The 12704-nt window shown below is 39.3% G+C and overlaps 1 long non-coding RNA gene across 2 annotated transcripts in view; it reads right to left on the bottom strand.

The window, feature by feature from the left end:
• Positions 1–6718: 6718 nt before the first annotated feature.
• Positions 6719–12704, bottom strand: part of LOC134472185 (uncharacterized) — a 30816-nt gene continuing 24830 nt past the window's right edge. For both annotated transcript variants that reach the window (XR_010042062.1, XR_010042061.1), the window contains exons 3-4: positions 8579–8735; positions 6719–7469 (exon numbers count right to left, since the gene is read on the bottom strand). This is a non-coding gene — a long non-coding RNA (uncharacterized LOC134472185). The remainder of the gene's footprint in view (positions 7470–8578; positions 8736–12704) is intronic.

Consider the following 12704-nt stretch of genomic DNA (forward strand, 5'->3'; position numbering starts at 1 on the left):
TGGAGAGACATAGATGTACAGGTGCTCTTTGGCTTAAAATGGCGTTATACCCAAGGTAAAACCATTTTAAGTACAAAATGTCATAAATCAAAACACATTTTACCATATCTGTAGTGGTTATGACTGCTATTACTTAGTTGGTTTTGTAGATATGGTAGGTTCAGAGGATTGATAGTGTATTTCTGGGTGTGTCTGGGTAGATCATGGAAGCATATCCTTATGGTCTACGTCTGGTCCCTTGCTCCTTCTTCTCTGGTGTGGTCCTCCTGCTCTGCTTCATGGCTGCCACAAACTAAGTAGCTTCACTCTACAACATTCTTCCACCATGATGTTTCTGCCTTGGAATCAGCCAACCATGGACCGAATCCCCTGAAACCACCATGAGAAAAAATTAAAGCTCTTCTCTTTTAAGCTGTGAGTGTCAGGTAGTGTCTTAAGCAATAGAATTGCTAATACAATACCTAACCTTCTGAACCCCGTAGCTGAGTATCACAGATTGCTGGTTGTTTCTCCTGGTTGTTGTAGTGCTGACTAGGAGCTTTGGCTTGAGAAAGGTGCTTGCTACATACTGCTAGCCCAGGAAAAGATCAGAATTCAAAATTTGAATCCTCAGTCTGCTACTCAGTAAGTACCAGTTTTACACCATAGTAAAAGTGAGAAAATCATAGTTGAACCATTGAAGAATAGAGACTTGTACTTGAAGAAGAGGAGCTACTGAACTCCTGTTATTAACTTTGTAGAATTATCTAATCAAAAGATACATTGTGCATATTTTTCTCTGTGTTTTTTACCAGATTTGAAATTCTTTGAAGTCAGTAACATTATTTAAATGTAATTTTTAACCCTACATAAATTCTACCCCAGTACTCTGAGATAATGCAAAGCATTTGTTGAATAAGAGGATAAAAGAGTGAGAGGGTAAAAATATCCTCTCAAACATCAAAAATACATTTTTCCTGATCATCAAGTATACATGACCTGTCAATTAATAGACCTCCTGAGGGGTTGTATTTTGTTGTTTATTTGAGGAGATTTGGTATGTTGTGCTATATGGAGAACGACTGGTAAAATTCATTTAATTTGTAATTCTATGGTTACATCTTTCATTTTAATCTTATTAATTTGTGTCTTGATATGAGAGAAAGGGGCTTGCTCGTTCTATGCTCCATAGCAGTCTTATCATATTTTTGACACTCATTAAATTTTTAACATCAACAAGAGCATTATAAAGAACCACTATCCAAGAGGCAAATAAACAGAGAGGTAAGACGGGCAAACCTCAAGTGGACCTGCTCACTTCTTCCCTTAAACTCACGATTCGAGAAGTTAGTTATTTCCCCAACACCTTTAACTCTTTCTGGATCTATGTACGGCTAAAACGATTGCAAAAATAATGTTTAGAAGGACTTAATCAGGAATTCAAATCTTTTTTTTTTCACTGCAGCAGTATTCCAAAACTCATGAGACGAGTTATATTCTCCTGAAACCTCCACAGTCAGCAGTATCCACACTGGCAGAAGTTGTGCATACGCAGTAGTGAAAGACCTGCAGTGTGAGGGTAGCTCTTTGGTGCCAAAGAACTGTGCCCGGCCATAGCAAACCAGGGAAATCTCCGAAAAGGCAAAATCCGGCTCCCTCACACCTTGCCTCCATCAACAGTTCTGGCTGTAGCAGCTGCTTTCTGATTCTAATTAAGTCTTTCCAAAAAAAAAATCTGTATGTCTGCAGAAGTGAGAGAAATAAAGGAAGCATTTTTACTTGGCCACAGTGAAACTTTCTGTTGGCCAAGAAATATGTGAATGAAGTAAGCTTTTAAGAACTGATGGTTCCTTTGTCAATATAAACCTAATAAATTGAAATCAGAAATATTTTCCGCTATCCCCACAAGATCTCATCTATCATCTATGTACTTTATCTCCCTCCCTCCTACCTCAAATAAGGAGAGACTGCTGACCAGCTCTGGTGGCTTCTTAAAGCAAATCATATTATTTGAAAAAAAATTACCTAAGCACGGCTCTTTCTCAAGGAGGCTTGGTGTGTGAACTTAAGGTTTACTTTTTAAATATGCAAAAAGAAAAGAGATGTTTGCAGAGAGACAGAAAAATAAATAAATTAATAAATAAAAAGGAAACCTCTGGAATCTTCAAAGTTGATGTTTCTTGGCATCACAGCTAAGTGATAGCTCAAATGCCCTAAAGACAGGAAAATGAGTACTGAATTAAAGACTACACATCTACAATCTTCATTTTGAGTGGCGTATAGCATGCTTAGGCAGAGATGGATGCGCTCCAAAGACAAATATCAAAAACCTTGTACTAGGTAAAACTTGTACCCCATGTAAATCACAAAACTATTTCTGTCTCCAGATAGCTTCTTAGTTTCCCATATCAATAAGACATTTGAATTAAATATAGATCTAATGTAGACTGAAGCCATGGCTTCCTTCTTGTTTTTCAAAAAGAGAAAGATGAGAAGGCTTTTATATTTGGACCATTCAAATATTAAGCACTACAACTCTGTAAGTTGGAAGCTCAAATCATCACAAGAAAGTATTAAAGAAAGACCTAGACTGGGGTCATAAACTCAAATGTCTGTAGATCTTCTGTGAGTGCTACAAGGCTATGACCAACACTAAGGGGGCTGGTGAGGGCTACAGTAAAGTGTACAACTCACCTTGAAAACAAGATTCTTAAATTGTCAGATACATAAAATTGTATCTGTCAGGATACAGAAAACAGGACTCTTAAAAATTGTCAGATACCTAAAAATACTCTCAGAAAGCACATTAAGTACCAAGAAAGACTCATCTGTAAAATCTATGATTTTCAATTTGTAACCTCTCATCTGAGTAAAAGGCTGCTGGCATTTCTGGTCATTTCTCAATCTGAAACTTGAAAGAGCATCTCCTACAAGATTGGATGAGAGCTTTAGAAGCCAGTTTGACTTCTGCTGTTGCATCTGCTCATTTTTACAGCTCATATGGATTCTGATGCAAACATAGAAATCAAAATAAGAGATTTGCTTTACTCTTCTGGCTAGAAAATAACCTCATGTCACAAACATCCCCCTGAGAAACCTGAACTTATTTTTTAAATTAGAGAGAAAAAAATTCCAATTACACTGCAGCTGCTCCATAGGGAACCAGAGTTCAGAGCCCAGAGTTCTCAGCTGGCTCTGGGGGCAACACTCCATGAAGCGAGGACTTCCCTGCGGGGTACAGTGTTATCCGTGGTGCTTCACTGAAGACTTAATGATGTGAGTGCAATGGATAGAACAGCTGTGGGTTCAAATTCTGACTCGGCTTATTCTCTGAAAAGCACATTACTTAGTCTGCCTGAACTTTGATTTTCTTGTTTTATAAGGTAGACGAAGTAGTTGTACTAGTTTTGCTAGTGCTGCCATAAAGAAATAAAACCCTGTCATCTGGCGTTTTATTTCTGCTACAACAGAAATGTATTGTCTTGCTGTTTGGAGAGTTTGAAATGCAAGATCAAGGTGGCAGCCTGGCTGGTTCCTTCTGAGAACTCTGAGAAATGATCTATTTCATGCTTCTGTCTTCACTACTGGTGGTTTGGTGGCCATCTTTGACTGTTCTTGCCTTCTGCCATGTCACCCTGTCTTCATTATCACATGGTGATCTCTCTGTGTGCATATTTGTGTCTGTTTTCTCTCTTTATAAGAACACTGGTGATTTTGGGTTAGTAGTCTACTCTGTGCCAGCATGACCTCCTCTTAACCAATTATATCTATAGTGACTCTATTTTCAAATAAATCCACATTTAGCGGTACTAGGAATTAGTATTTCCACATATGAATTTTGGTGGGACACAACCCAACCCATAATATTAATATTTATTGTCAGAATTAGGTGAAGGAATAGCCAGTGAAAATCTGAAACATGTAGGTGACCAACAAATGCCATATTTGTGTGGTCCATTGATTTTAAATGGCTCCCCAAAGGGATCCTTAAATCTGAAATACAGTTATAACCTTATGTTCCATCCATCTTCTACTTTGCTATCAGAACGAGTCTCTTAAAGTCAAGTACAATCATGTTATTATTGGCCTTTCAGTTCTTCAGTGGTTTTCCACCATCCCCTGGAGAAAACCCAGTCCTCTTGGTGTGACAGCCAAGGTTCTGCCTTCCAGGTAATTGCCCTTGGCCTTGCCTCCTTCCCTGCCTCTTCTTTTCACAACCTCCACTCCATCAGCCTGAGCCTTGTACCCTCTACTCTTTTCTTTGCTATATGTTGGTACTTTCCTTCACTTGCCTTTTATAGATTGGAAATCACTTTGTTCACTGTCCACCTGCAAGATTCATGCATCTTTTATGACTCCACTTAAAACAATCTTTGATGGAGTAATTTGTGACATCAGCCTGTAAATCTGCCTGCTCCTTCCTTTGTACCTTCATGCATTGTTGTAGTCGGGGGTATGGGGAGAACAATTACAATCAGGACACAGAATTTATAACATTATTTTATGATTGTCACCCAGAGTAAAACATAAAAAGTTCAGGAGTCTGTCCACAACATTGAAGACCCAGAATATTCAGCCAAGAACCACAGCAATGTCCTACATGAATCAAGCTGAAGACTCAGAGCCCATGACAGTGTCTTCCATGAATCCAACTGGAGGTCTAGAACCCACAAGAAGGACTCATGCCAGTCTGTTTTATGGATCTGTATTGGGAAGACACAAAGGTCAGTGGTGGAAGCTAGAAAGTCCATGCCAGCAGGGTGAAGGAGCTGTGCCAGTAGGTTGAGGGTTCTACGTTGGAACCAAGAAGCCACACTCAAAATAAGAACCAGGGTGCTCTGAAAAATAGCACAGGCATCCTCAGCCACAATAAGGTTCTGAGCCCCTCCAATGATGAGAACAGTTGAGTATATGCCAGAAAGCCAGGGTGACAAGCTTCTCCTGGAGATTAAACAGCACACATCTTTCTCTCCAGAGCGAGGAAGTGATGCCCAATGTAGTAAGAAGCAGAGCGCCCCCAAAATGAACCATAGCCACTCTCACAGACAAGGTCCCAAGCTCCTCTGATGATAATGCCCAAATTCGTATCAGAGAATTTAGTCATGATGAGCTCCTTCAGGAGAACCAATGGCTTTAAACAGCAACACTTAGGAGAACCCACAATGCCTAGCTCTTCTTCTCCACACTCTATTTATGCTGGCAGCTTTCTTCAGGTGGAACATCTACACTCAACACCATGCTGAATTAATTCTGCTGTTGTTAAGTTGACTACCAGTTTTCAATCCATAACGTGCACCTTATTCATAGGGTGAGTCTGTCCTTGTTCTCCTTGCATAATCATTTCATTCCATTGTCTTAGTACCCACACAAGTCGACTCATCTGTTCCTCCATCATTCTCAAATGTGTTGCACTGTGGAAGTTAAATTGCTGTATTTCATCACTTTACAGTATCTATGCAAAGCTTTACTTAGCACCTATTATCTTTAACTCGCTTTCTTGTAGGTTAGCACATTGTAAGAGTAAGTTCACATGACAACAAAAGCATTATCTTGTTCATCTTTTTACATTCATTGCCCTAGCACATTTTAATAAATAGAAGCCTAAGTGATGGTAACTCTTAATAAATATTTACAAAATTAAATGGTCTGTCTCAATCTGTGTATCTTAATCTCATAATGAAATATCAAATTGAAACCATGCAACCATTTTTTGATGCATTTCTTTCTATATATTACTCTTTTCCCTTTCCTTTCCCTACCTGTCCTTTGTATGAAAACTCAGAGCAGAAAGAAGATTAAAAAAAACTGAAAAACAGCACAGAGACCCACCCACAATTGTGACCCAGGCTATAAACGGCAAAACTCCAAGGAAATTTATCTTCTGGACACAGAGCTTTGGTCAAGGAATGGATTGTGGGAAAAGAGAAACCCTTAGTTAAATGGAATTTGATTGCTGGGACAAAGTGAGCTGTGACAAGGGATCACACACTAGTTGGAAATATATTCTGATTGTTTTCCAGGAATATTCTAGAACAAATTCAGGATCTGGATGATTAGCATTGAAACCTTCAAAAGCTAGGTTTGGGAGCATTATTTAGTCTTAATTCTTCCTAAATGTGGCATGTTGGCTGCTTCAATGTCTTGTATGCAGTTCACTTCTTGCCTGGTGAAAGAGAAGAACCATAGTAGGACCATGTGGAATAGGGACTGGTAGGGGCGTATAAACAATATGGAGGTTGACACCATCTCCCTTCCAGTAACTCAGCAGGAACATCCCTTTCCATGCTTAGACAGCAATGGTCAACATAAAATTTCCTTATAAGTCTAGAAAGTCTTATTTACAGAGTTGACTTTGCAAAGATCTAATTATTTGTCATTTGTATTAAATTAACCATTTCCTACAGGCCTTTCTACCAGTCCAACAGCCTGATAGCTGGATGGTACAGTAATGGAACTGCACAGAGAAACCAGTCACTCTCATACTTCCTTTCCTGTTTAGTGGGTCACTGCATTTGACTGATGTTATGGAAAATGATGCACTGATAAATCAATCACTTTGTAGTTTTCAGATAGCATATTAGTCAGCTTTTTTTTTATCATTAAGATACAACACCTGACACCCACAACTTCAAGGAGGTGAGGTTAGGGAGTTCAAGACCAGCCTGAACTGTATTGGAAGACTCTTGTCTCAACAATAAATAATAGGAGAGCTTTAATTTGCTCCTGTTTCAGACCCTGACCAGCTGGCCGTAAAGCAGAGACATAATAGTACAAGAGCGGTGGAGCAAAGCTTCTTAGTTCATGGCAGCCGGGAAACAAAGCAGAGGAAGAAGCCAGAGATGAAAGAGCAAGGGACCAAAGGCCATACCTCCATGACCCACCCGATGGATACACCTAGAAGTGTGCTCCACCAATTCCCCGGGGGAGGATCCCAAAGCCAATCGAGTTGAAATTCTACCCTAAAACCACAGATAGTGATATTAGTTGAAATTCTGTCAGCAAAAAAAGGACAAACTCAAATCAGAAATGCGAATCAGTTCCTATCAAAGTGAACTAGTGATCGACAGCTTTCCACTGTGTCTGATTAGTCTTAAGGGTTAATGCCAAACCTGAGTAGGGTTGAGGATCTGCACTGATCTCTGTTGTTGACTTACTGAATGTTTGTCAGCACGAGTGGCTAGATCTGCGCTGAGGGCAGGATCATGTTATTTATTGGCCATCCCATGTCTCCATTCTTATTTCCAGGGCTCCACCATTCATAGACCAATGATTGGATGCTGGAATATAGTGACAGAGTCGATGACAACTGGCAACTCCTCTCTCATGACTATTTATGTGTAACAAATACAAGGGTCTTCACAATTCTTTCTCAATTTCATACATTTATTCACATTTCTGGAACCCAGACCTCTTTAAAATTTGATTTTCTGGACTTTCTTGGCCAAGTGACTCAGCTGTTTGATTGCCCAGGAATATGTACATATTTTCATCTAGAGAAGACAAAGAAATCAAGGTGCAAAGAAGGAAGAAAGAAAAGAAAGAAAGTGAAGTTAAATATTGGTAATCATTTCATGAGAACATTTGAGAATGCTGTAAACATGATCCATTTCATGAAACATAAGAGAATGCTGTGTCAAATGAGAATTCCACATTCACACAAAATCCCTACTGAAGCATCTGAGCACTCTGAAACACAACACATTTGTTTCATACTTGAAATCTCAATATAAAAAATAATGAAGGTATTTAAGTTACTTCAGACATGAATTATTTGACACATCCATAAATCATCTTTTGTAAAATTTGTTGCAAATTAGAAACAAGCACATAATAAGTAGCTTTCAGGATGACATAAATAATTCCCAATAAATTTCCTTGACTATATCTGGATATGGTGGTATATTCCTGTAATTCCAGCTCTCGGGAAGCTGAAGTAGGAGGATCATGAGTTCAGGGCCAGGTTTGGCTACATAGCAATTTCGAGGTCAGCCTGGATTATATAGCTGGACACACTCTCTCTGCTCTCTGTCTCTCTCAGAAAAAAAACCCCATAAATAAATAAAATATTTATATGAATTCAAGAAAGAAAGAAATCCTCCTCTGTAAAGTGTTAGGATGGGAAAGGTGCCCAGAGAATGTGGGGGACTACTTGAGCCCAGTGCGTCCTCACCCTCCCTTTGCAGCACACGTGTCGTTTAAAGGAAGCAGGACCCCGAACTGCTGTATCTTTCCCTGACCAAACATTATGACAGCTCAGGGTTTCTCTATAATGTTTCCTCTGGAATGTTCAGTCTCCTTTTCCAGTGCAATTCATAGCTACACCTCATAAATCAAACCTTTGCTCGCTGTTAAAAAGCAACTACTCAATGCTGAAAATAAAACTTTAATGTCTTCCTAGCTATTTAATACTTGATATTCTTAATAACTTTCAGTTGAAAGCTTCACAAAATGTTAGGCTCTGGGCAACAACGAATGTCTGGGATCCAAATATAATAACATATATCATACTTGTAATAAGAGAAGTCAATGAGGCTGATAGGAGCAAATATGAGGGGCCTTGGTCCCTGGCTGGTGAGAATGTGAGGGTGGAGTCACAGACCTGACGGTTAGCCTGAGAACTGAAGGGTTCTTCGGTGAAAGATGTCTCCCTCTGGTGCTCTGGCTCTGACCTGAGCCAGCATCTTCTCTCATCTGGATATCTTGGGTAACTTGCCAACATTTGTCCTTTTCTTTATCATGCACCAGAGCGAATCCTTCTGAAAACACAAGTCACCTGAATTATGTCACTTCAAAACAAAAATTATGGTGGTTCCATAACTCTCTCCAAGTCAAATGTAGGAGGCCCCATATGGTCAGACACATGATTAGGTAAACCTCTGATCCACATGGAGGCTTTGCTCAAATTTTACTTTTTTAGTGAGTCCTCCAGTGACAATTTTATCTGAAACTGCCACACCTCTTCTACAGGAACTTCTTTTTCCAGGCCCTGCTCTCACACCCCACACTTCCCTCTCTTTCTTCTTTCTGCTCTTACTAAAATTTAATCTGCATAAGGATAAGGAGCTTTGTATGTTTTGTTCTTTGACATACTGCAAAAACCTCAAACAGTGCTGGCACTCACAGGTGCTCTAAAATTCTTGCTCAGTGAATGAATCCCTTCTTTTTGCTAGTACGGTTATTTAGCCAGTGTATTATATCAACATTCACAAAAATTTGATGTCTTTCCCAGCAAAAGAACTCAATCATACTTAGTGATTTGTTTAACCAAGGAAGAAATATGTTATATTTAGTCAGAAATTTTAAAGACTTCTTTTGTCATTTAGCATAATCTCTATTCCCTGCTTCTGCATTGTAGAAGCACATGTTGAGAGGGAGCCCTTATTACCCTGGGATCCTGAAAATTCAGGATGAAGAGAATCCTTATATCCAGGATGGATATGAATTTAGTGACAGATGAACAGTGGCATTGTAGCTTGATATAGAATCAAAGTTTGGGGTCTCCAAACTCAAATTAATTGTTTTTGGGTGTTTGGAATACATGGTTCTGCTTTATTAATATTTCTGGTAATCATGGTCTCCCAATTAAGGCAGAATATCTGGAAGTCACATCAAGCCTTCAGAATCAGAGAGAAAGAAAAAAAGAGGAAGGAGGACGAGAAGAAGAAGAAGAAAAGAGGGTGAGGATGAGGAGGGATTTGCTGCAGGGAAAGAAGGCAGTACATGATTTCATTATCTCTTGAAATGCTGAGCTACAGGGAGACTCCACAGTGCTCAGGGAGCTGCAGTGATTGCTCACTTCCCATGGCAGCCAAGAAAAGGTAAATCAGATGTGGTAGGTGAGCAATCACAGTGTAAATGAATCTTGTCTACGCTGAGATCAAAGTGGCCTCGAACCAGTTCAAGCCTCTGCAAAATGACACTCTGCATGGCATCATCGTGCAGCAACTTGACGTTGTCTGTGTGCAGATCGTTGTTCACCTGTCCATGTTTCACATAATATATACAAAAGAAAGAAACCAAGTTACTAAAAGGCAAAATGGCCGGGCTCCCTCCTTAAGCAAAGAGCAGGAAAAGTTCAACTGAATAAGTAAGCTTAACCCCAAAGAGACTAGTTAGGCCCTGGATGGCTGGAGTCCCAGACCAATCGCTGCTAGCTGTGGGCAACCTTATCTGATTATGCCAATGATTGGTATAAATATTTTAATTTTTTAGTGCATGCTCTAAGATTTAAAAATTCAGATATCATGGCCTACAATGAAAATGGCTGAGAAGTATGAGTTGCTATGGAAGCCACAGGAGGGTAAACTCATCTATGCTTCCTCTTCTCATTAAAATATTTAAAAACAAATTTACTTTCTGAATCTAGCTCTAATGCAACCCTAGGCTGTGCCTTGAGAGCTTACTGCCAAAATGCTTGTGAGTTCTTAACAAAATTCATTGCTTAACATTTAACTCAAAATTCTAATTATAAAAGGGGAGATTTAGAAATTCAGTGAAGTTTTACATTTTAAAAATAATGTATTACAATCAAACACAATGACCTTAATCCGCTCAAGATATTTCCTTTGCTTCAAACACACTTGTCTCATTGTTCATGCTGCTTTCTGAAGGGGATCTGGAAGTCCTCTTTCATGAGTGTATTTACAATTGTGACCAAAAAAAAAAAAAAGAAAGATGCATGCTACTGCCGAATACCATCTATTAGAAAGAAATAATCATAAAAACATTACATGCCTTTCTCCACCTTATTAATGGGATTTGGCACCATATGACTTCTGGTTCTTCTCCAGAATCAAAATGGCCTTGAAAAGTAAATATGTCAAATCAATTCAGGACATCAAGGCAGCCATGATGGTGCAACTAAAGATACACACAAAGGACTCACTCACTCCTAGACTTTCATAATGATTCTGCTTCAATAAATTAATCTGGGAAAACTTCATTGAGTAAAAATTTCCCAAGATCGAAAGACGGACTGTGTACAGAAACATTCTATTTAGAAGTCTATAACATTATGGCCTCACAGGCTGCTTCATTTTTGCCCACAAAGCCAGATAAACACTCACTGTGCATCTACCAGTTAGGAAAAGACTGTGATCTTTCTGTTGGTCGCTACTTTTCCATTGTTTTCTGACAATGGAAAACTGTTGTTTTCCCTTGACCAGTGCCACTTCTCCAAAATACCTGGAGAATGCCTGTGATAGACTGGAGAAATGTTAAAAAGACACAGGTTATGCACTGAAGTTTAGTTCCTTCTGCACCTCAGGCCAGCCCTGAGTGCCAGCTTGTACAGTTCCCTCCAAAAATGAAGCAAAGCCAAGATGCTCACAGATTTCTGTCACACTATTCTGATCACCAATTTTTTACTGCCAGGTGTGGGTGGGAAAGAAGATTCTCTACAATAGCCCCTAAATAAATCACTACCCAAACAGTGTCCTTGCATGAATGCAACATGCAGAAACTTGCAAACACAAGTTTCTGCCTCCAAGCTTCAACAGATTTAGAGATTATAAATAATCGATTTACTTAAAATATGAGCAAGAAATCAGGCAAAGGACACCAGTGCATTTTAAGGAAGATATGTTATGGAGCCCAAGGACTATGAACACTAAGAAATAAGTGGCCTCCCTAAAACAAGGGAGAATTAAAATGAGATTGGGGCCTTATGACCCCCTCAAGCCTGATTATAAAAAAAAAATAATGTCTCCTGATTCAGGGGCACCTCCCACATGCCTCTCCTCTGGCATCTGACAAAAGCACGTGGTCTGGGGCATAGGGAAGCATTACTGGCGATCACGTCCCTGGAGGCACAAATAACAGCTACAAACTTCTGAGTTCCAACTCAGGGAGAGCATCATGATATGTGCCAGACAGATGTGCACACCTCTTAGAGGAGGAAAAAAGCAGGAAGGGACTTCAGCTTTGTGTGCAAATGAGCTTGGAGCCACGGCTAGGACCAGGCACTTCCAGAGCTACTTAATAATTCAGTCAACCACATAATTGACTTGAGAAGTGTCTGGGGTGATCTCCCATTATTCTTTTCTTGCTTTTATTTCTAGTATGCAGAACATTTTCTGGTATGCATATACTAGCAGGTGGTGAAAGTCTTGAGTTTCAAGATATAATATTCTAGCTCTATTTTTTATTTTAAAAGAACATATTTATTCAAGTGTTATTTATTAAAGACACCAGTGAGATCTTCCATATGCTTTACTGGAGTCTCTACATACCCTCAGCACACAGAGTATTTAGACCAAGCCAGTCTCCCTGGTATCCTTAATAGATGGGACATGGGGAGTTCATAGCTATCACACTGCCGTCTATGGGTCACCTGCAAGGCCAAGTGCTGAACGAAAAGTCATGCACACATGTGTGCACACACATGCACATACACATAGGGTGATTTAAGGATAATACAACGTTTTAGTATGTAATCTCACTTCTAAATTCAAAGCATATGGTTAAGGTCTGACTGTAAAAAAAAATAGTCAATTTGTATGCTTGTTGCATACCCAACTGGTTTGACTTAACTTGACTTTTTCCGGCTGAAAACTTTTTCAGTTGCTGCCATCAATGGAAAACAGATTAGGAGACAAATTTCAAATGAATGTTTGATACCCCTTTTTTGAAAGAAGGAAAACACAAGGAGAGGCTCTGCTGGGACTGTTTTTTTGCAAGGTTTGCTGTCATCAACATAATATTTTTTCCTCTGCATTTATTTAACT

Source organism: Cavia porcellus, unplaced genomic scaffold (genome assembly GCF_034190915.1).
Source record: "Cavia porcellus strain 051 isolate PalLab524CR breed Dunkin Hartley unplaced genomic scaffold, mCavPor4.1 scaffold_22, whole genome shotgun sequence".
Lineage (NCBI taxonomy): Eukaryota > Metazoa > Chordata > Mammalia > Rodentia > Caviidae > Cavia > Cavia porcellus.